Source organism: Mus musculus, chromosome 18, assembly GCF_000001635.26.
Source record: "Mus musculus strain C57BL/6J chromosome 18, GRCm38.p6 C57BL/6J".
In the NCBI taxonomy this organism is placed as follows: Eukaryota; Metazoa; Chordata; class Mammalia; order Rodentia; family Muridae; genus Mus; species Mus musculus.
The window spans coordinates 48,260,480-48,283,098 of record NC_000084.6 but is presented as its reverse complement, the minus strand read 5'-3'; the positions used below and the strand labels follow the sequence as shown (position 1 = coordinate 48,283,098).

At 36.9% G+C, this 22,619-nt stretch overlaps 1 long non-coding RNA gene across 1 annotated transcript in view; it reads right to left on the bottom strand.

The window, feature by feature from the left end:
• Gm41721 overlaps positions 1-22,619 on the bottom strand; it is a 65,773-nt gene that overhangs the window by 23,218 nt on the left and 19,936 nt on the right. The window contains exon 2 of the long non-coding RNA XR_877387.3: positions 235-308. This is a non-coding gene — a long non-coding RNA (predicted gene, 41721). The remainder of the gene's footprint in view (positions 1-234; positions 309-22,619) is intronic.

Here is a 22,619-nt window from a genome sequence, read left to right as displayed (position 1 = left end):
GAGATGGCTTATCAGGTAAAAATGCTTGCAGCACATGTCTCATAATCTGACTTTAATGCCCAGAATCCATATAATGGTGAAACACAACTCTAAAAGTTGAACTCTGACCTCTACATGCATGCTATGGTACATGTGCTTACACATATATCATGCACAGAGGTATAAATTAATAAAAATAGCTTAAAGGTATTAAATTTTAGAGTAAATATTTAAACTAGATGTGATAACACATACCTGTAATCCCATTACTTGGAAGTCTGAGACAGGAGGGTTGCAATAATTTGGCAATCAGGCCAGGAAAACTTTGTCTATAAAATAATGTATTTAATGTGAAATTAATAAAACAATAATAATAGTGTTTTGATTATGATAATGTCAGAATTAGAAAATAGATCTAGCAAGGCACTCCATATTTTAGAGATACAAAATATAGAAACATAAAATAATATTAATTAAAAATGAATTAGAAAAATCTGTCTTCTTATTTTAATATCTAATGGAAGAATAGACAGAAGGAATGGAGCTAAAATAAATAATAGCATTAAATATGTGTGAAAGCTTTAGGTAGAATGGCATATCATTTTCATGGATTGCTAGGTGGTTAAAATGCTTAACAGACTATAATCTAAAGATTTTCTCTTCATGTAAATCAGTAAATGTTCAAATAGTGCCTATGTGTGTTTGCATCTTTATGTGTATGAATGTGTGAATATGTGTAGGTGTGTGACTGTGTGTGTGTGTGTGTGTGTGTGTGTGTGTGTGTGTGTGTGTGTGTGTGTGTTTCGGAGCCAGAAAGAGGAAGATCCCACAAGATTGCTGGCCAACTTGTCTAGTTAAATCAGTGAGTTCCAGTTACGTATGCATACACACACACACATACACATATACACACACATACACAAACATATCACACACATATCACACACACACACATTACACACACATACACACACATACACACATATCACACACACACACACATTATACACACACATTACACACACACATACACACACATACACACATATACACACACATACACACACATATCACACACATATTACACACACACATTACACACACATACACACACATACACACATATACACACATATATATACACACACCTACACCTACACACACATACACACACATTCACGCACACATACACACACACCTACACAAACACACATACACACACACATACACACATACACATATATACACACATACACACACATACATACACATATACACACATACATACACACACATACATATACACACATGCACACACATACATACACACACATACACACACACACACACACACACACACACACACATACACAGAATGATTCATATGAAATTCAGAGTAGTGGTTAGTTGTTATAGGTAAGTTATGAACAAAATGTGACAAGATCAGAAAAATGGTATTATTGCTTTTAAGGTAAGATTGATAGTGAGTTTATGTTTATTATTAAACTTAAATTTTTTGATATATTACATAATATCTGTACATTTGAAAAATAGCACACACATTACACAGAGTTCTAAATTTGTTTGCTTAAATGACATTATCAAGCAAAAATTTCGAACAAGAAAAGTACCACATACAAAAAAACAGAATCAAGAATAGAAGCAAAAATTCAGCAGAGATTAACATCTAAACAGTAAGCCATCATTAAAATCATCTATGAGGTATAGATGATGTCACCATTAGAAATAACTGAATATAAGATGAGCCAACACCTTTTCAGAACTGAGTACCACTGGGGTTGTTAAAAAACAAAACAAAACAACAACACAACACACTTTATTTTGTCAGCCGTGGGATTTCAAGTTCATGACAACATGGAGTGGGCAAAGCGTGTGGCAATGGTCAGAAGCAATCCCTACTCAAATTGTTCACTCATTCAGTGGGTCATGGTGAGTTCCTTTCATTTCCTGTACTTGTCAGTCATCCCTCTTGCTTCACATTTTTAGATCATAAATTATTCCTGAAGGCATATGAGTGTTTGAAAACACAGACCAGAAATGTTTAAGTTTAGTACCAGGCGGCTGATATTAGCAAAGAAAAGAAACGCTCCTATGAGAAAAGGCTTTGACAGGTGGGTAGTATAACTAGATAAGGGTGCCACAGAACGTAGAGGGAGAATGTTGTCATTATGTTTGGTCCCTAAGAGTCCTAGGTGTCTATCAGTCATTTGGAACAGTGTCTTCCATAGAATACTCAGTATTTCCTGCTGTATCTCACAGAGGTCAATGTCTGATATCCTGATAGGGAATTGGCAGCTAGGGTAGCTTGGACACATCTTTCACCCTTTTGGCATTTTTTTCAAGTTTCTGTTCTTTCATTCCCCACACTCAAAGTAAGGAGTTCTCTTACAATGCTGTCATTTCCTCCCAAAATACATCCAGATATATGTGGTGCAGATTGCTCATAGAGACTAAAATCAAGTCTTTCTCTTCTTCAACCCCCCCAGTACGATAGCAAAAAATTAACTAATTAAATAATAACTAATTAAATAACACTAATACAAACTATTCATTTGCCTTTCTTGAAAATAAACCCAGCTACAAAGAAAACGAGAGAGAATTGAATTATTTGACTGAAGTAAACCACTCCTCTATGGGAAAGACTCATTTGCCACTGAGTGCTTCTGAAGGGCTTTCTGTCTCATTTTAGTGGAAAATACAAAAGAGTTGCTTTTGAAACTACTAAGTTAATCAAAAGGAAAATAAGTATTATATATTCTTTTCTTGTTCTTCTGTAACAACGTAAGTAGTATACGTATTCAATTTGTCCTCATATTTTAATATGGCCTAAGGTACACAGCATTCATCTGTAAAAATGTTAATCTTTTTAATCCTCTAAAAATGTGTTGGTGACTGTGAGGAACTAGAGTTTCAGTTCTCACTCTGCCATGACACTGATATGTAGTCTGGCCTGGATCTGACTTGCTGTCCATCTCTAAAGAGAATGTCATGTAGCAGTACTCTAGAAGACAGAACCAGGTCTCCATTTCATCATGTATCATACAGAGGTAACCTTGAAAGTCTTAGACAGAAGTGATTCTTAAGATACTAAAACTATGCTTGTAACCTTTAACATGCTATACACCGAAGCACATGGTAAGCATTCAAAAGAATTGGCTTTTATCAATGGACACAAATGCATGTGAAACTTCAGACTTAACCTTTTAATTTTTCATGTTTCCTCCAGCTTCATTCTACAATTAGAATCTTCATTTCCCATAATTCTCAAAAAACAGTTCCTGAAAACACTCTTTCAGACACTGATATAAAGTAATGAAGTAGATACTAGAATTAAAAATTTAATATTCATGTTTAAAATAGAGATGTCTGTGAGTCTGGGGAGATGGCTCAGTGGGAGTGAATAGTGATATGATCGTCAGCATACATGTAAATGCCTACCTAGTGGCCTGCATGTTCTCCCAGGACTCTGTAATTGGCAGCGGGGAATCCCAGAGCAACTAGGCTAATTAGACAAGCTGAATGGTTCTCCTATGGGCTCAGCCAGAAGCCCGACCTCGGTGTATAAAGTGGAGAGTGATGAAGGAAGACACTAATGTCAATCTCCAGCCTCCACATGCCAATGGACAAAGGTGCATACATTCCTGCATACACATGTTAACATAGGTGTGTGTGTGTGTATGTGTGTGTGTGTGTGTGTGTGTGTGTGTGAGAGAGAGAGAGAGAGACTTCTCCACCATAAAAATATACATGCAAAGAGAGATACAGAAGCAGAGAAAGAAAGAAATAGCAATAGAGAGAGGTAGAAACAGACTAGCATGAATTCCTTTTATTTATCCCAGCTTACTTTGGACTCAATTCTCTTTTAACCAGGATGAAATGACTGGCAGACAGGAGGAGGAGCCCGGTTACCACAGAGACTGAGTAAGTCTGGCAACTATGACAGCTTTAAGGTTTATTAAGTAATGTCTACTTGGATCTTTAACGTGGTTTTAGAATTTGTCCTTATGAAGACATCGCAGAGACACTTTCCAGTACAGGATATTCTAGCAGAAGTCTGTCTGGACCACAGCGGCCACTTCATGTAGAAGTGCTTGTGTTTCTTTTAGATTTCCTATGTTTCATTCAACTATCATTTTATTACAAGTGTGCTCTTGTTGCTAAGAGAACTTCTGTGTCACAAGGAAAGAGTGCAGTGTGACAAAAGGAAGGAACACTGTTGCTAGACAATATCCAAATCCCCAGAGAAGGCTCCTGTGACGGGCTGAGGCTCTACAAGATCACTGGGGTGTCAGAATTTAGAGGATGAATGTGAGAAGAAATACAAAGATGGGAGGAGAGAGAGGAGCAGATGAAAATGTCAGAGGGGACAAATCAACTCATATGTTACATCTTTAAAAAATGGGGAGTTGAAGGGGAGGACTGGAAATGGTTGTACCCCAAAATGTTCACAATTGCCTTTTAAAAAACTCGAGCTCCTTCTGCAAGCCATAGTCCAAACTTTATACTGCTATTTCAGTCTTTAACCTTGACAACACGTACTTTCATCCAGGATGAGAACAAAGTTCTGTGTGTTCTCCAAATGCTATTCAACAGAAGCAATTTTTTTTGTTGTTGTTGTTTGTGGACAGTCCAGAAAGAGGTCAATATAATTCTGAAATTTATGGAGATATCAGCTCCGCAAACTTAGTTGGAGCCTGGAAGGACAAGCCCCATCTTTCTCTCTTTTGAAAGATGCATTGGCTTCATGCAGAGAACGTTTCAAGGAGTTTTGTTCAGGTAATCAATACATTTCTATATTTATAACCCTAATCAGAGCCCATCTGCTTTTCTGCTAAAGTACTAATCAATGAGACAGTCACATAATCTAAATTATAAACTTTATTACATTGATCTTTTTGTTCTACTTGTTATTCAGACCACAAAAATAATTAAATATTTTCATATTAATAAGTACAACTTGACACAAAATCATTTCTCGGGAAATATTTCCCCAACGTCAAGACCATGACATCTTACACTCAGTTCTATCATTTCTCATCCTAATTATTAGAATGTAGCAGACACAGACTTATTTTTAATGCTCTAGTCTTGAAACTTGCCAGCTGCTCTCCAGGCCATACATAGAAACCCAAGCAGCTGCCTACAACTGACCTCAATGGCACAGTCACACAGAGCCTGATATCAACCATACAGACTCCAGCCTCACAGCAGAAAACCTGCAGGGTCATCTATAAATACGTGCAACTAGCCAGGGTTCGCCTGCTGTTGTTTTGCTGAGGCAAGTGACTGCTACCATTATTCATGCAAGAGCAAGCATCCTTGAAATTTCAACTACATTTTTATTTCAACGGGGTACAGCTAGTGAATGTTTGACTGACTCTATCCAAGCATGGAGAGAGGACTAAAAGAAATAATCATAGATATGTGACATTTTACAAGGAAGGAGGAGAAGCCTGGTACTGCCAATGAGGACATGTTTCTTTTTGTGTTATGGGGCCAATTCATTCAATTCTCATTGGCTTATGGACAGTTATAATGGTCAGTAAAGAAAGTATACAGAACTCTCTGCCTTCCCTGTCACATTCAAGCTACCAGCTCCATGGCTATGCACTTTCCCTGAGAAGACAGCTTTGCTTTCAGGGCGATGGGCAGAACCTAAAGGCATGTAAATGTTCAGTATCTGTCCTTTGTCTCTGAGGATCCTGTTGATGTCATTTAGGCATATGGCGCTTCCACTCTGAGATGAATGTGAACTTTTTAACCTTTAGGCTTTCTCTGTTACAAAACTTCTGAGTCACAATCTTTAGGTCTAGCTGGCTGTCTTCCATTCTCCAAAAGACTAAGTCCATCAGCCTTGCTTTCCTCAGAACCAAATTACCTGTCTGTAGAGAGTCAAAAGCAGGAGTTTTAAAACTCAACCTTTCTTATTGCAATAGTGACCATTTGTCCTGCCTCTTCTGTGGCTTTTCTACCAGGCTTGTCATTATTTTAATAATAAAAACAGATTAAAAAAATCTCCATTATTTCTATGCCACAATTTATGGGTTTTTTTGTTCCTGTGTATATTAAGTCAGTATTCTCTACATAGTATGTGATACCAGCATGGAAAATATATTAGGAAAGGTATATTTAAACTGCATCTGCTATCATAAGTAATCTTCAAATTGCCACAAAGCCTTTAGACTAAAAATTACCTTAGCCCTAATACGAATGTGAGATGCTTTGTGACTCTATCTTATCCCAATTATAAAGGCTGTCATTCAGAAAACAAACGACAACAGGTGCTGAAAAGGATGGAAGGACATCAAAACTCTTCCGGATTCAACTAAGCATCTGTTTTCCTTTATGAATATATACATTTAAAATTATTTATGATGATCACAGTGGTGCAGGTGTTGTGTGTATGGAGGAATGTCTGATATGTGTACAAGTATGAGCGTATGCAATAGTACACGTGCAAAGGTAAAAATGAATTCTCTTAGGTGTCAGTTATCTCCTTCTACCATTGACCTTAAACTCAGATTGTCCAGCTTTATACTTGGTGTATCAACTGTTAAGGCATTTCACTTTCCCTGAACATGTCTTATTAAAAACAAAACAAAACCAAACGAAACACGGCAGCAAAAATAACAAACAACAGAACCACAATATTACCTTTCGTGGTTCCAAAATAGCTAAACAGAAGTAATTTCAGCAATAGCATACAATAACAATGAATATTTAGTCAATGTAGCTAACTATGTGTAATAGTTAAAATAAGGAAGACTCCCCATAGGCTCATATATTTGAATGTTTGGTTTCCAATTGGTGGAACCTGTTATAAAGCATTAAGAGGTGTGGCCTAATGGGAGGAGATGTGTCATTGAGTGTTAGTTTTCAATTTCAAAGGCTCAAATCAGGCCCAGTCTCTCTCTCTCTCTCCTCTCTCTCTCTCTCCCTCTCTCTCTCTCTCTCTCTCCCTCTCTCATTCTTTTTCTCATTCTTTCTCTATTACCAACACTGATATAAGGTCTCACTCATGGCTCCATCAGCATACCTCTCTTCCTGCTGCCACACTTGCTTACATAATGTGCATGGACATAATTTCTCAAACCATAAGCAAGTGCCCAATTTAAATGTTTCCTCTTATGAGTGGCCTTGGTCATAGTGTTTCTTCATAGCAATATAACTGCTATTATAAGATAGGCATTAGTCTATCTAGTGTAGACCAGGCATTTCATAACCAATACCATTTTCAACAGTAAGAAAAATAAAATTTCAAAGCAGTTTAATTGAAGTTAACAGTGCCTTTGAACTTTAGTGGACTTATATAATACCAGAAAATGTAAATTTTGAACTAAGGAGGAACCAGAATAGATTATTTAGGTCAAAACATGCATTTAATTTTCTCCATATCATGTTTTCTATCTACAGGACTTGACTGGCCTATTTAAAAGTAACACCAAAGGTTCTGATAATTTATCTTCTAATCAGCTAGCTGCTACTGTTTAGTGTAGTATCAATCTGGGATTTTTACAGTATTTATACCGTACCATTGCTGCTACACATTAGATAGATTCCCTAGACTCAAAGCTATATTTTCATGTGAACAGACAGAAATCCTTGTAACATTGAGTACCTCTTGGTCATAGATGTAGAATAATGTTTGTGCTCTGGGTACAGATCTAGAGTCATGTTCATGATTATGCAAGTTAAAGTCCTCCAAAGCAATATGTCACCTGTCTAGTGGTAGTAGGACCTAGGAGAATGGATAAATGAGGCCAACCACAGTCTCATGAAGTAGCAAACTTTATTCAGAGAATCAGACAATTTATACTCTGAAGGTGAAGGAGAGTCACATGAGAAAAGTGTCTCATCACAAGGGCAAAATGCATGTAGTTATGTGTGTGTGTGTGTGTGTGTGTGTGTGTGTGTGTGTTGGATGAGTCACATGTGGTAGACAAGCATGTTTTTTCATAGAGGTGTATAAATAAATAATAGTAGTCAGTTGTAATGAGTAATATGATGTAAACTTGCTCTTATCGTCCACACCTGGAAGAGGCACAAAATCATAGTTCAAGAACAATTCTTTATTGTTAAAGAAAATCCTGTCACAAGACTCTCAATTTCTTGATATTTTCTTACAAATGAGCAGGAATCTCCCCATGACTCCATTCTTGACCCTTATTATGAAAATAACGAATGTGTTCTTTAGTAAAAATATTTACCATTAATGAAAAATAACATCACTTAGAATATGATGCCAGGTAAAATATAAATGAAGGCTGTTTAATTGTTTGTATCTAATACATTTTTACATTCAAATATGCTAACTACACAGACTGATTCAGTGCTATCCAAATTATTAGTGATATTATAGAATGATGGATCAGTGACAACTCAAGTACAGCTATGAACAAAAAATAAAGCGGTCTTTGTGTTTATAACCTTTAATTTTTCAATTCTAAGTTGTTAGTGATAAAATGTCACTTAATATCATATTTTATCCTGGAGTAGGAATTGCTACATGGTGGCTCAAAACCACTCCTGTGACACTGCCCTCTCTGGTGCATCTGAAGACAGCTACAATGTACTTATTTATAATAATAAGTCTTTGGGCCTGAGGGAGCCGGGCTGACTGGAGTGAACAGAGGTCCCAGATCCAATTCCCAACAACCACATGAAGGCTCACAACTACAGTGTACTCATAGTGATACAAAGTCAGTAGTGGTTCAGATAAAACTGAACTTACTTCTCTTTCTCATTAACAGAGTTTCTGAATCAATTGGTCTGCATTCCAAGTTCCTTTTACCTTGTTTCTCTTTTACAATTTATAATCTATTATCTTTATTGACATGTTTTTAAGTAGCTCCCAAGCATCAACCCATGGGATTGAGAACAAACTAGATAGCAAGTGTATGAACAGAACAGATCAATGATCAGTGTGTCAAGTGACCACACACCAATGCCTAATATGTCTACCTCCACGATATACTAGGAAATGAAGTCTCTGTAGGCATAGGCATATAGATGGGTAAAGTTGGTAGATAGGGAAGAAAAAATGAACTACTTCAACTTACAAGAGCAAAATCAAAAATAGAAGAGAATTAACACTGTAGTAATGTCTCCTTGAACATTAATTAGGTTAATTTCAATTTATCTTATAGTTAATATTCATTCTAGACCAAAATTTACATATTTGATTAAGGCACCACTTAGATATAAGCTCAAATGAACAGTCTAAGAATATTAAAAAACAAAGAATATTTTTAGATGGACATTTTTATGTTTCAGTGTGACACATCTATAATGTATGTTATTTCCTAAGTAAAACACTCATGATGTTCCATTGCTACATCAGAGAGAATTATAATCTTGAGGCTTTTGATATAGTTTAACCAAAATATCCTCTGAAACTTTTGCTAATTTATACTTTAATAGAAATTTGCTAGGAAGTGATTCAGTGATTTTTACATAGCACTTTATTAAGGTGTAAATTATTTGCTATAAAAGTCACCCTGTGACATTTATCCTTCAGTGGTTTTTGCAGATTTATGCAGTTCTGAGTATCATCATGTTATTAGAACATTCCCATCCTATCATCCTAAAATGATCTCCCCTTGCCCACTTGCAGTCAGTCCTGCTCCTTTGTCTGAATAAACCACTGTCTCTTAGGGCTGGGACTCTTCAACAATTATGTGTAACTAGCATTGCCCAATAATGGAGGAGGGGAAGAGGAGAGAGAGAATCAGTTGCCTACTTTACAAAGCCATCTACATGGTGTATCATGTATCTGTGGCCTATTGGCTGTTGTGGTTGAATAGTGTTACAGGGTATAATACAGTTAATTTTTTTTACACTTTAATCAGCTGTTACTCAGGTTTCTACAATTATAAGGTAAAACATTTAAAGATTTTTTTTCCAAGTGTTTGACATGACTTGGATGGATTTATGTTATTTCTCAGTTTTGTTATACTTTAATTTTAATTTTAATTTAATTTAATTTTATTTTATTTTATTTTAAGAGTCCCAAGTGTCTATGTTAGTTGAATCAGTTGTTCTTCCTGTGGGGTTCCTATCCTCTTTGGGACCTGCAATCCTTCCTCCTATTCTTCCAGAAGAGTCCCCAAGTTCCATCCACTGTTTGACTACTAAACATGCATGGGCATGTTTAATAAATGAATATTAAATATGAGACCACATACAGCGAACCATCCAGTCATATAATTATATGAAAATGATAATCCACCATACTCTCAAGAAAACTAGAGGTTTCTTTTCAGAAATAGTGTTAAAACAATACTACATGACCAAAGCCAGTTCTACAAAATAGCTTTTTTTGCTGGTTTTGTTCAAGTAGGTCAAAGAACACTCAATTAAAGAGCTGATATGATCTTTCTTGGTACACAAGATCTTGCTTAAAAATAAATTAGAAACCTCAGATTATGATTGAGGTGTGCTGCATTCATTTTTTGCTATAAATTTAATGTATGTGTATCGTAGTATTTTCTGACCATTCATGATATACCAGAAACTATTTGGACGGCTGTCACTGTCATGGAGCTTTGTCATGTAAGAAGTTGATCACAAGGTAATGATTTTACAAAGAGGATGAACTATGCAATCAATAGTCTACCCACCTTCTTTGGCTATAGGAAGACCAGGAAAGAAAAAAAAAAAAAAAAAAGAATTAAAACCCAGGTGAAGTCTGAATGAGATTAGCATAGAGGAGACAGTAAAATATACAAAGACAAGTTGCCTATACTCAACACCTCTAACTCTATCACATAGCATAGGTCACATTAAAGAAGGCTCTTTCTCTACAATGTAAACTCTCCCTGCTCTCTACCTCCTCAGGCAGAATAATACGAGAAGCTGTCTTATTATATCTGGGTGGGGGTGATATTTAAACTCGCTCTTTCAAACTCCACATTTTGGTCAGTGCGATTAAAGACCCGTTGCCTAAAAGAATCTTTCCAACTCTAAAAATTTTACAAAAGGGACTTTTGTGAACAAGAGAAATAAGGGTAAATTTGTCACTATGTTACATTCTTATTTATTAGACTGTCATGAAAATTATAACAGAAAAAATGGAAATTTTAATTTAGTCTTAGTAGAGATAGAACATAGTACAACATTAGCAAACATAATAATTTTTCTAATAAACAGTATGTATTTAAAATATTTTGCTGACCTTCAAAGTGAATTTTCTTCTTTAAATAATCTTAGACAGAGACAGATGCAGAGACACAGAGAGAGGTCTACGCTGCAGCACTGTGTAGAGGTCAGAAGACAGTTTCTGTGTCCTGCCACCTGTGTGAAGCAGGGAATCTCTTGGTGTTTGCAGTGCAAATGCCAAGCTAGTGGCCTGAGTTTCACATGATTCCTCTGCCAGTGCATTCCAGGGATGTACTAAGATTGCAAAAACTCACTGCTCCATCTGGTATTTTGCATGGGTTCTGGGGATCTGAACACTGATTTTCAGATAAAGGGCTTCATCAATGAAACCATGACCCTAGCCCATCTAGATGTTTAAATTCCAAACAAAAAATAGGTGGAATGTTAAAATACTTGACTGTAAATCTTTGTGCTTAGCATGATAATTGGTTACCAATGAGGCATTATGAGTTAAGTCAGAGAGTACAGAAGATTATTGTTTTGGTCAAGGTCCCTGCAGACAACAGATGGTACAATAAAGTTAGGGTAATTTAAGGAGTATCTAATGAAGAGACATTTTGCAAAGGTGTGGCAAGGTGTTGAAAAACCATATGGGGCCGTGCAGTAATGTTTTGCTATAAATGGCAGTGCTAAACCACCTTTTTAGTTTTAAATAGAAGACAGTGTTATCAGAAAATGGAAATAGTCTGCATTAGAGAGTCTCTAGAGTTCTTCAATAGGCACTGAGGCCATTTATCAACAGCAAACTATAGCAACTCTATCAGAAGAGCTGGAGAACAGCACTTCACTGCCTCCCTCCTGGGTCCTTGCTGGTGATCCCTATTGGCTGATAATAAACTGCATTTAAAACGAACTTCTTATAGTGCTGAGAAAGATTGAGAGTGAATCTAGTGAAGTAAGTGGGTGACACTACATCTTAACTGGTTCTAATTCTAAACCCTTCAAGACATCAATTGTGTGAGCTTGAGTAAATTTGTTTTCTGTGCTTTAGATATTTTGTATGTTGTATCAATTAGCATCTAGTCCAGAGACAGAAAAATCACCATTAATAGGAGATAAAGAAATCTAAGCTAACTACCTTGTAAACTGAGTCAAAGTATGGAAAATGTCTGAAGTAGCCAGTGCATGATTCTCCCACTGCACTGGGGCACAGGGAGGGTGAAAAAAAATTAAAAATCAAAACCTTTTTCTAAGACAGAAATTCAGACTTCTGTCAGAATGTGGTTACCATAAGAAAAAATGACTGCCAGCACTCACTCATCATGGGGCCCAGCTTGTCCTTAAGGTAGATCAGATGGGTACCACCCACATTATTTTTCTAACCTGATAACTACCACAGTCCCCTTTATACTGAGCCAGCGGTAGCAAAGTGACTTCTAGGTCCCCAAACAGCACCAAGCATCACGAGAACAGGGAACTGGAATTTGAATTGTAATAAATCCTTAGGTGGAATGTGTAAATGAGCATAATAAGAACAACCTTAATCATTACCACTTAAATGCCAATTATTAAGAACAAAGCACATTACTAAACACTTTATAAGTATTATCTTGCTCATTTCTCACTGAAATTACACTAAGAGTACTGTAGTAGATGCTTTAAACATGAAGGAAATAAGGAAAAATAGTAACAGCACATTAAAAAGCCACTGCAGATCTCCAGAGATATTTCACATACAACACATTAGATGCTGAGTTTCCCAGTCTCCTTACTTGCATGGGCTAACCAGCCATATGGGCTAGCTAGTCATTTTATTTTGCTTTAAGGCTTATCACAGACGTAGTATGTAATAGTGTTGCCAGTCTGTCTTAGCACCCCTGCTGAATATGTCTTTACAATGCCACAAGATCCCAACAATGTTTCCTTCATGCAATCTGTGACACCAACCTTACCTGCTTTTCTTACTATTCTTTTTTTTACCGTATATTTTATTTATTTACATTTCAAATGTTATCCCCTTTCCCAGTTTTCCCTCCGGAAACCCCTTATCCCATGCCCTTCCCCTGCTTCTATGAGGGTGCTCCCCCATCCACCCACCCCCACGTTACCACCCTGGCATTCCCTACACTGGGATATAGAGCTTCCACAGGACTAAGGACATCTTCTCCCATTGATTCCAGATAAGGCTGCCCTCTGCTACATACATGGCTGGAGCCATGCGCACCTCCATGTGTACTCTGGTTGGTGGTTTAGTCCCTGGGAGCTCTAGGGGGGTCAGATTGGTTGATATTATTGTTCTTCCTTTCTATGTATCATAATTATCTATAATGTGAAACTAGAATATTCTACATTAATAGTGAAAATGTTACTACAAATGTCAATAAATGGAACCATTCCCCTTTTTTGTGGCTTTATATTAGTAGATAATTTTCATTTGTCCTGTTCAACATAATCCCTTCTCCATTGCCTTTTGATTTTCTGTTTGCTGCTCATGCTGGATTTGCTGTTTGAATTTTATTTTTGGTTATCATTTGCTTGCTTTAAGACAAGATCCAGAAGACCCTGATGACTCCTCTGCCTTGGCAGCAAAGGTGCTACAGTGAAAGGTCTGCCACAGCCCCAAAGATCACAGACCTGTGACGTGTTCTTTTGATCTTAAAACTTTAGGGAAAACAAGGCTGATTTTGAACTTTAAAATTCAAAATTTGCCTTGTTTTCTCCAAAGCCTAATTACAGATTTGTCCTTTTGTTGAATTGAAGATCAAACACACCAATGGCAGTTATGAAAGATGACAATTCATACTAACCTTTCCTTCCCCAGTGGCAGAGACAGCAAGTATGGCCTCCTTGTACCCTTAGCAAGTAGAACAACTGAGGGAGTAGCGTGAATGCATTCCTCTGGTGACAGTCCTTTTGGACCTCAGTTGAGAATAAATAAATGCTAAGAACTACAACTTCCTCTATGCCTACTTTACTCATTTTGGATTCAGAAAAGATGGCATAAAAATGGCAAAGGAGGTTCCTAATTGTTTCTGACATATATCTTAGACATCTCACATCTAATGTAAGCAAAGCTATTTTTAGAATCTTCCTAAGATTTTTCCACAAAGGGACTCATTACAGTTGTTGCAACAAAGTGTCTTCACTCACAGTGACAGAATTGCCACAATGTATAAAGTGTTCATCCTGTGTATAATCACCATAGCCTTGTTTATGGAATCTAGTAGCTTTAGTAATCACAGGGGCTTGATACACAATAAAATGTATGAAACCTGGAGCAAAGCAAATTTAGGTTACAAGATAATTTTCTTTTACAGTTTTAAAATAGTAATTTTGAAGTTACTCACCACATGAATGTTTTCTTGACATTATCCAAATAAATACATTTTTTTCATAGTTTATTGCTAAAGATATTGAGTATAGTGGAGAGTAACTTAAAAAAATAGAACCAGAATTTGGGGAATAGAACACACATGAGGTTCATACCCAGATCCTAAAACACACCGTGTTTGGCTTGGATTTTTAATGTCTCTTGCCATTTACACATGCATTTTCCTGGTTGATTTCTTTACTGAGGATCCTTCATTTATCTTTTAATGGTGTGTTCCCTGGACTTTCAAGTTTTCAGGGGACCTCAATAAACATGTGGTTTGAATATCTGATCTTTTGGTCAGTGACTTAGAATAGTCACTGACCATGGTCTAAATATGTATTAGTTTCCTACCCTTTTGTTTGAAACGCTACCATTAAGAAAGTTCTGTCTGTTGTATTGATGTAAAGATAACAGGCTGATTGAGTTGTTTTACAGGACATTTATTTTGGGATGTGAAGGTCAATGTCCAGTTGCCATGTAGATAAATTTCTTTCTATAGTTTCTATATCAGCACAGGCTCCCATATAAATCAGGTTCAACATTGTTTTGGTAAAAGATTGTGATTAGAGGCAAAGAACTGTTTTTCCCCTATGATAATATTTAGCAACATGCAAGATGAATATTAAAAGAGATAGCTGAGCATATCAAAATAATATTTAACATCTGGAGCAAAGAAAATATAGTTCACTTTAATGTTGCAAATATTTGGATTCCGGGGGTGGGATAAGATGCTAAGAAATAAATGAAAGTTCAAGTTTGAAAATTTTTCAGTCAGATCTGTATGGCTACTTCATTTTTCTCAGCTAATTAAGTGAAATTTAAACACCAATGCATAATGAGCAATGATCAAATTTATTTCTTATTTATTCATCATTTTCTTTGAGTATAATATCTTACCCAGTAATTAAAACATTTTATAAAATGACTTTCACATGATATTTGTGAGAGGCTGAAATATCATGTAACATTCCCTAATTTTACTTACCTGATCCTTGTCCTTCCCCTTCAATGTCAGCTTTGTAAGCATTTAGCTTTCTTAATAAATATTTATATTTTTAACTCTGTCCTTGAGTAAAGTCTTTTTTCACACTACTTTTGGTTTTTCTCCATAATTTAATCTATATATAGATACAAACTAGCCCATAGATAGCTGTATATACAGCTGTGGACCTCTACATATAGGATATAAATTAGCCCATAGATAACAATATGTACAACTCTGGACCTCATTTCTGAGTTATATACTTTTCTAAAAAGAATCTGGATGGTTATTGGTTATCTCAAAGATGACTCAAAGTCAACATGTCTAAGCACGAATTTACAGTCTTCCCTGAAACTGCTGGCTCCTTGCCAATGTTTCCTAACTTATGAAAGGCAAGGCCTTTCACTGAAGTCATTCAATCCCAAATTTTGGAATCAAACATGGCACCTCCCTCTATTCCTACAGCCATCCAATCTATTCCCAGGACCTTATTATTTTATTCATATAAATATAAAAATGCCATATTTATAATGTTAGCAGAAAGGCTTCAGAGCATGAATTAAGTAATTTCTGGATAAGAATAAATCAATCATTGTAAAGAATTGAACGGATAAGATCTACTAGATGAATTGTGTATTATTGGGGTTCCTCCTAACTTTTAAATTCTAAGTTTACCAACTTTAGAAAAGAGTAATTTCATCAATAAAGAAAAAATAGTTTATAAACTTTGTTAACAAAGTTTATTAATCATTTATTAACAGGCTAAGTTGTGGCTGAATGGATAACTCCAAATTTTAGTTGCTTATAATTCTGAAATATGTATGTGATTTCTGCTACATGCTTATCTTGTGCAGGTAAAGGCACTTTTGTGCACTCCTAGTAAGCAAAATACCAAGCAGCAGAAGACGAAATGATAAAGAACATGGTGGTGATTTCAATATGCTAGGCTATGGGAAGTGACACTATTAGGAGGTGTGGCCTTATTAGAGTAGGTGTGGCTATTTTGGAGGAAGTGCATCACTGTGGGGGTTTGAAGCTCTAGCCAGTCTGGAAATGACATTCCTCCTAGCTACCTACAAGAGACAGTTTTCTCCTGCTGCCTTTGGATCAGGATGTAGATCTCTGGCTCTTCTGTCTCCTTATCACTCTCTGGATTGTTCTGCCTCATCTGTGTCTAGCTTACTGTTTCTGTATCCTGTCTCTAAAAAACTGCCCTACCAAACTGCCATGCACACAAACCACACACCAGTCCACAACCCCCCTCCTCTTCAGTAGCCTCTCTTTTCTGTGTTTTTCTTTGTGAGTTGGGTATATCCTATCTCCCCTGACTCATTCTGTCATTCACTCTGATTCATCACTGTGCCCTTTAATTAGACATCATTTTCAAACATGGCTGCCTCCATTTCATAGAAACAAATTAACTTTACTGTCATTGTTAAAGATTAAAGGTGTGTACTAAGGGCATGTCTGTATTTCAGCCAGATCACACTGTAATCCAGAGCTTCTACAAATTCTGGCAGGATCATATCGTTGTATGTGACCCCTTGCCAAAGCAGCCATGGTTATTAGATTAAAATTCCTCTACAGGGTATTCCTTGGGGGAAATTCATGAAAAGTGAATATTATCTTAAAAAAAGATATACCCCATCTTCAAATATACATCTCAGAATACTGAAAATCCTATCCCCTTTAGATGAAGGCAACACTCTTAGTCTTCAGCTGCGTCTGGTAGGATTCTGTCACTTTGTAGTGGGATAAAATCATAATGGAGGCTTTGAAGTTACTGTCTAGTCCTTGCTAACTATTCTGTTTTTAGTTCACTCTGAACTTGTGTGCTATGTATAAATTTTACTTGCCCTTTTTTGAGAGTGGTTAGAAGCAGGCCAATTCTATTTCCTTAAAGAAATAGTATTTTCTAAGAAATTTAATATGTTTGAAAGAAAAAACAAAGCAATTAATTGGTTGTTTTTTTCTTTTTCTTTTTCTATTGGATATTTTCTTTATTTACATTTCAAATATTTTCCCCTTTTCAGATCTCTTCTTCAGAAACCCCCTACCCCATCTCCTCTCTCCCTGCTTCTATGAGGCTGTTCCCCCACCCACCCACCCACTCCCATCCTCCCGCACTGGCATTCCCCTACACTGAGGCATCAATCACCCTCAGGCTCAAGGGCTTCTCCTCCCACCGATGTCCAGCAAGGCTATGCTCTGCCACACATGTGGCAGAAAATGCAAAAAGTTTTAAATGTTGTTTTACATCACCATGATTCCTATCTCTTCAGACTATCACACAACAACTAAGTCAAATATGGCTTATGGCTCTGGCAGGCTTTCTTAGTAAAAACTATCCATGCTCTTTTCTGCACATGGTTTTCAAACTGCCTAATTTTATAAAAGTTGCTTTTCCATTCAATGGCCATGACGAAATGTTTAATGTCGTCCTTAGTGCCACACTGAGTAACTGCAATTCCACTGACAAAGTGTTTGATTGACCAAAGCTATAGGAATTTTGTTTAAATTCTTCACTAGGAAAAATAAAACACTCAGAATCTTTCTTCCTTTCTTTGATTCTTTCTTACTTTTTATTCTTCACTTTACATCCCTCTCACTTTCCCCTCCTGGTCAGCCCCTTCCACATTTCTTCCCCGCAACCCTCTCCCCATCTCTTCTGAGCAGGTGGACACTCCCTGTGTGTTTCCCATCCTGGCACATCAAGTCTAGGTGGGGCTGGGTGCACCCTCTCTCTCTGAGGCCAGACAAGGCAGCCCAGCTTGAAGAACATATCCCCCGTACCAGTTGTCCCAGACCCACATGTAGACCAAGCAGCACATCTGCTACATATGTGTGGGGAGGCCTATATCAAGCCATTTTATGCTCTTTGGTTGGTGGTTCAGTCTCTGAGAGCTCCAGGGGTCCAGATTAGTTGACTCCATTGGTCTTCCTATCCACTACAGGGCCCACAGTCCTTGCTCTTATTCATTCATAAGACAACAAGCTCCATACACTGATTGGCTATATGTGTTTCTGCATCTTTCTGAATCAACTTCTTGGTAGAACCTCTTAGAGTATAGCCATGCTAGACCTCTGTCTGCAAGCATAACAGAGTATCATTAATAGGGTCAGGGATTGTTGTTTGTCCATGAGATGGGCCTCAAGTTGGGCAGGTTATTGGTTGGCAATTCCCTCAGTCTCTCCTCCATTCCCCATCCATTCTTGTAGATGGAAATTTATTCAAAGTTTTGTGGGTGGGTAGGTGTTCCTATTGTTCCACTGGGGTTCCTGCCTGGGTACAGGAGGTGGCCTCTTCACTCAGAGCGCTAAGCCATATTATACAACTTAGTAAGCATAGATGGCATCCCATTACTATATATCACTGTTAAAATCATATAAAAAACAGACACAAGCCCCAGATGCCAACCTGTAAATGCACTTCATGTATTAAAACACTTTTTAGTGTAAGGGGATTATAAATCAAAGACCAAAGGAACTGGTGTTCAATTTTATGAATTTCCATTATCACACAGGATCTTATAATAACAACAACCAAAAAAGGAAAAAAACAAAAAAACAAAAAACTATCCTCCAATTTTCATTACATGTAAATTATTATTTTGATGTCATAGAAGCATTTGTAAAATGAACTGGATTTTTTTGGTCTCCTGAATTGGTGGTATCCACATGGTAATTTATATACATAGCATATCAATTGCTTTTCTGACTCTATGAATAAGCACCAGGAACAAAGTAATTTATGGCCTTACAGTTCCAGAGGGATCAGAGTACATCATGGCATGGCAGAGGGACAGCAGGCATTGTGGCAGGAACATAGAGAATGAGAAATGACATCTTGAGCCACAAGAATGAAGCAGAGAGAGTAAACTAGAAATGGCATGGAGCCTTTAATCTCAAAGCCCCCCACCCCCAGTGACGTACTTCCCCCTGCAAGTCTGAACCTCGTTAAGTTTTCCAACACCGTCAATGATAAGCAAATATTCAACTAACTTAGCCTATAGAGGACATGACTATCATTTTGACTGATAATTCTGAGAGGAAAAGGATTATTTCCTTCAGAATGTATCTAAAACCAAAAAGTTTGCAAAGCAAAATGCCCACTAGAAGTTAAGCTTTGTTGCAGCCTTTCCAGTAACATTGATTAATGAATAACTGGTACATATAGACTTTATAAACAGTGATAGATAATGATTATGTTTTCTTTTCTCAAAAGGAGTGTGTGTGTGTGTGTGTGTGTGTGTGTGTGTGGTGTTACTGTTTATTCAAGGTTTCACTGTTTTGTTTGTTTCTAACATTTTGCAATTTAGTTGACAAAGGACGGGGCTTTAAAAAAGTGATGGAGGGAAATATTGAGAAAGTTACTACTAGCTGTGTGCTAGTAACTCCTAAACCAGTATTGATCTTGCATAGAAAATCCAGTTTCAGTTTGTGTCTGTAGACCGTCAAGATTTGTCTTATTAAAAACATTTCACATCTTGCTCTGATTAATATTAAAATGCAGAGTAAGAAAAAATCACATACTTGGTATCTTCTGTCTCAACTTGTGTTTACAAAGTGCCATAGCTGCCTAAGTCTGTGTTTATGGAATCAGTTCCTAGAACAGCCTTGTCAACACTCACTGCTATTGTTTGCAGAAGCAGAGGACAAAGGCAGAGTGATTTGCATCTTTAAGTCGAATTCTCCTTGGGCCTCTGTTTTTGTTTGTATCTGCAACAGTTTGGTTGTCCAGGGTCACAGTTTCTGATTTTGTAAAGACCAGATAATCTCAAACTGAAATCCATCTTTCCTGAGGCTCTTTCCGCACTATGTAAACATTTTGTGCCACATACCAACACTGAGGAGCCTCTCACGAGAAACTTTGCTGTGTAAATATATTCTGTCTACCTCCACAAACCCTAAGAGCTCTCACAGGAACCAACATGATTCACACCCAGCCAAGCGTGGGCCTCTCAGCCATTGCATGGGAGATAAGAACAGGTTATTATTGATTTCTTCTTATGGAAATACTACCAACTATAGGAAGTTAAAGTACCTATGAACATACACTGCCGAGTTGGATGTAACTTTAATAGTTCATCGACTTTAAGGAGTATTGTGCCATAGAGGAATCCTTGAGGCATTTTTGTCTGTTTTTGTACACTACTTGGACTGTTTCATTGGTAGTGATGCTAGCATTCTCCAGCATGATTCTATCAGAAGAGAGCTGGAGAGCCTAAAGTAACTTGTGGCTCTTACAGAAGGAAACTGAAGGCCAAAGATATACAAGAGATATCTATAATAGGATGAAAATGTTAATTACCTGGGACTTACATAATGATCTCCCAAAACAATTAGGCAGGAAGTTCAACCTTACCTATAAAACTGTTATCTAATAGTAAACTACTCTGTTTCCATATGTACTGGAATAAATCTTTAAGCAAAAACGGGTTTATTACCTGACTTATCTCAATAGCTGCCTAATCCCTGCACTATGTCTGTGGAACACAAGCCAGAGAGAAAACTGTCTTAAGGGATTGCTGGACCTGAGGGATATCAGCCTCCCAACCATCACCGAAGCCTGGCTTGTGGTGAAGAACTTCAACTGTCACCAACTAAGAAAAGGAAAGACTAAATGTCCTTAGGAAGAAGATCCACCCTCCTCTTTAAAGACGATTAAGTACAATTTAGCCCAAAGACAAGGGTTTTTAGAAAAAATAATTTGCACTTGCTTATGGCATTTATTAAGCTATTTCCTGCTCCCCCATTAGTATGCCAGAGCCAGTAAGAGGCATTACATTCTTTCAGTGTCATTCCCTGGACTTCATGAAGCAGATAGCTAAGATGCAGGAGGATAACAGGATTCACTCAGAATCATGAAACATTTTGGCAAAGGCTGAGAAGCAACCAACTATAATCAAAAGTTAGCTCAGCAGGTGGACCCTGGCAGTGTGAATCAAAGATGTTAGTTTATCCTGCTCTACTCTGAAAGTACAGTGTAGAAATAATATAGAAGATGAAAAAGCGAGCAAAGGCAATATTTTTTCTAAAACGTCCCCTGTCCACAAATAGAAAGATATTAAAAGTCATAGCATCTGAGAAAACGTGGACTTGTTAAAGGTGGTTGTTTTGGCTTTGTCCATCCCCACCCCCCCCAGAAGCTTACGTCCTCAGAACATAATAATAATAATAATGAAATAAAATAAAATTAAAATTAAAAAGACACTATTGGTGGTGCAAAAAATTTTTAAAAACTGATTTATTTCTAGATTAATACTCTCTACTCTTTTGTAGGAAACAAATTAAATGAGATTATTTCCCCATTGAAATGAAGCTATGGGTGTTGTGTTTACAAGATAAAGCAAACACAGAACAGTAAGATAGTTGATTTCAGCAAGCAATGTCAATGAAGTGCTGTTCTAACATAGAGACTTACAATACTACCAGTAACCATTGTACGTCCAAACACCATTGTTATAGCACTGAGTTATTTATTTTTGTTATGATTTTTATGGCACTGAGTACCACAGCAACTTTTACTGACGGTCTGCTATGTGTCGATATCCATCCAGGCACTGAACAGAATACAAAACAGAAAAGGATATCCCTCTTCTCACGAAGTTTACATGCTAAATAAAAGGCACATAAAATGCTATTAAAATATACCATATATTTTATACATCTATAAATGGTTTTGTATAGCCATCACAAACAGTAAGCTGCTTCATGGATTTATTGCTGAAAAACAAGAAAATCTTTCTGCTGAAGACAACTAATATGGCTACAAGTTTGTTCTGCTGATTAAACAAGGTTTAACAGTTTTGGGGAAATGGAATAAGTTTCTGCATTACCAGAGTGTTCTGATGTAGAGCATGCACACGCATGCACACACACTCATACACACACACTCACACACACCATCCAACACCCTTAGTGAATTCCTTTCACATGAAGAACTCAATATACTACGTATTAGGCTAAACTAAGGTAAATTAGTCAAAAGTGTGAAAAGTGAATGGATATAATCACACAACACAATTTTGGAATAACAATTAATCATAAAGTTCATGTCATCCAAAACATGCCTTTTAAATAGTAAAAGCCAAGTTTATCAGGAAACCAAATCAAAATATTTACATATAATTTGTTATCTAAGGTCTGTATCAAGTCCAGGGACAT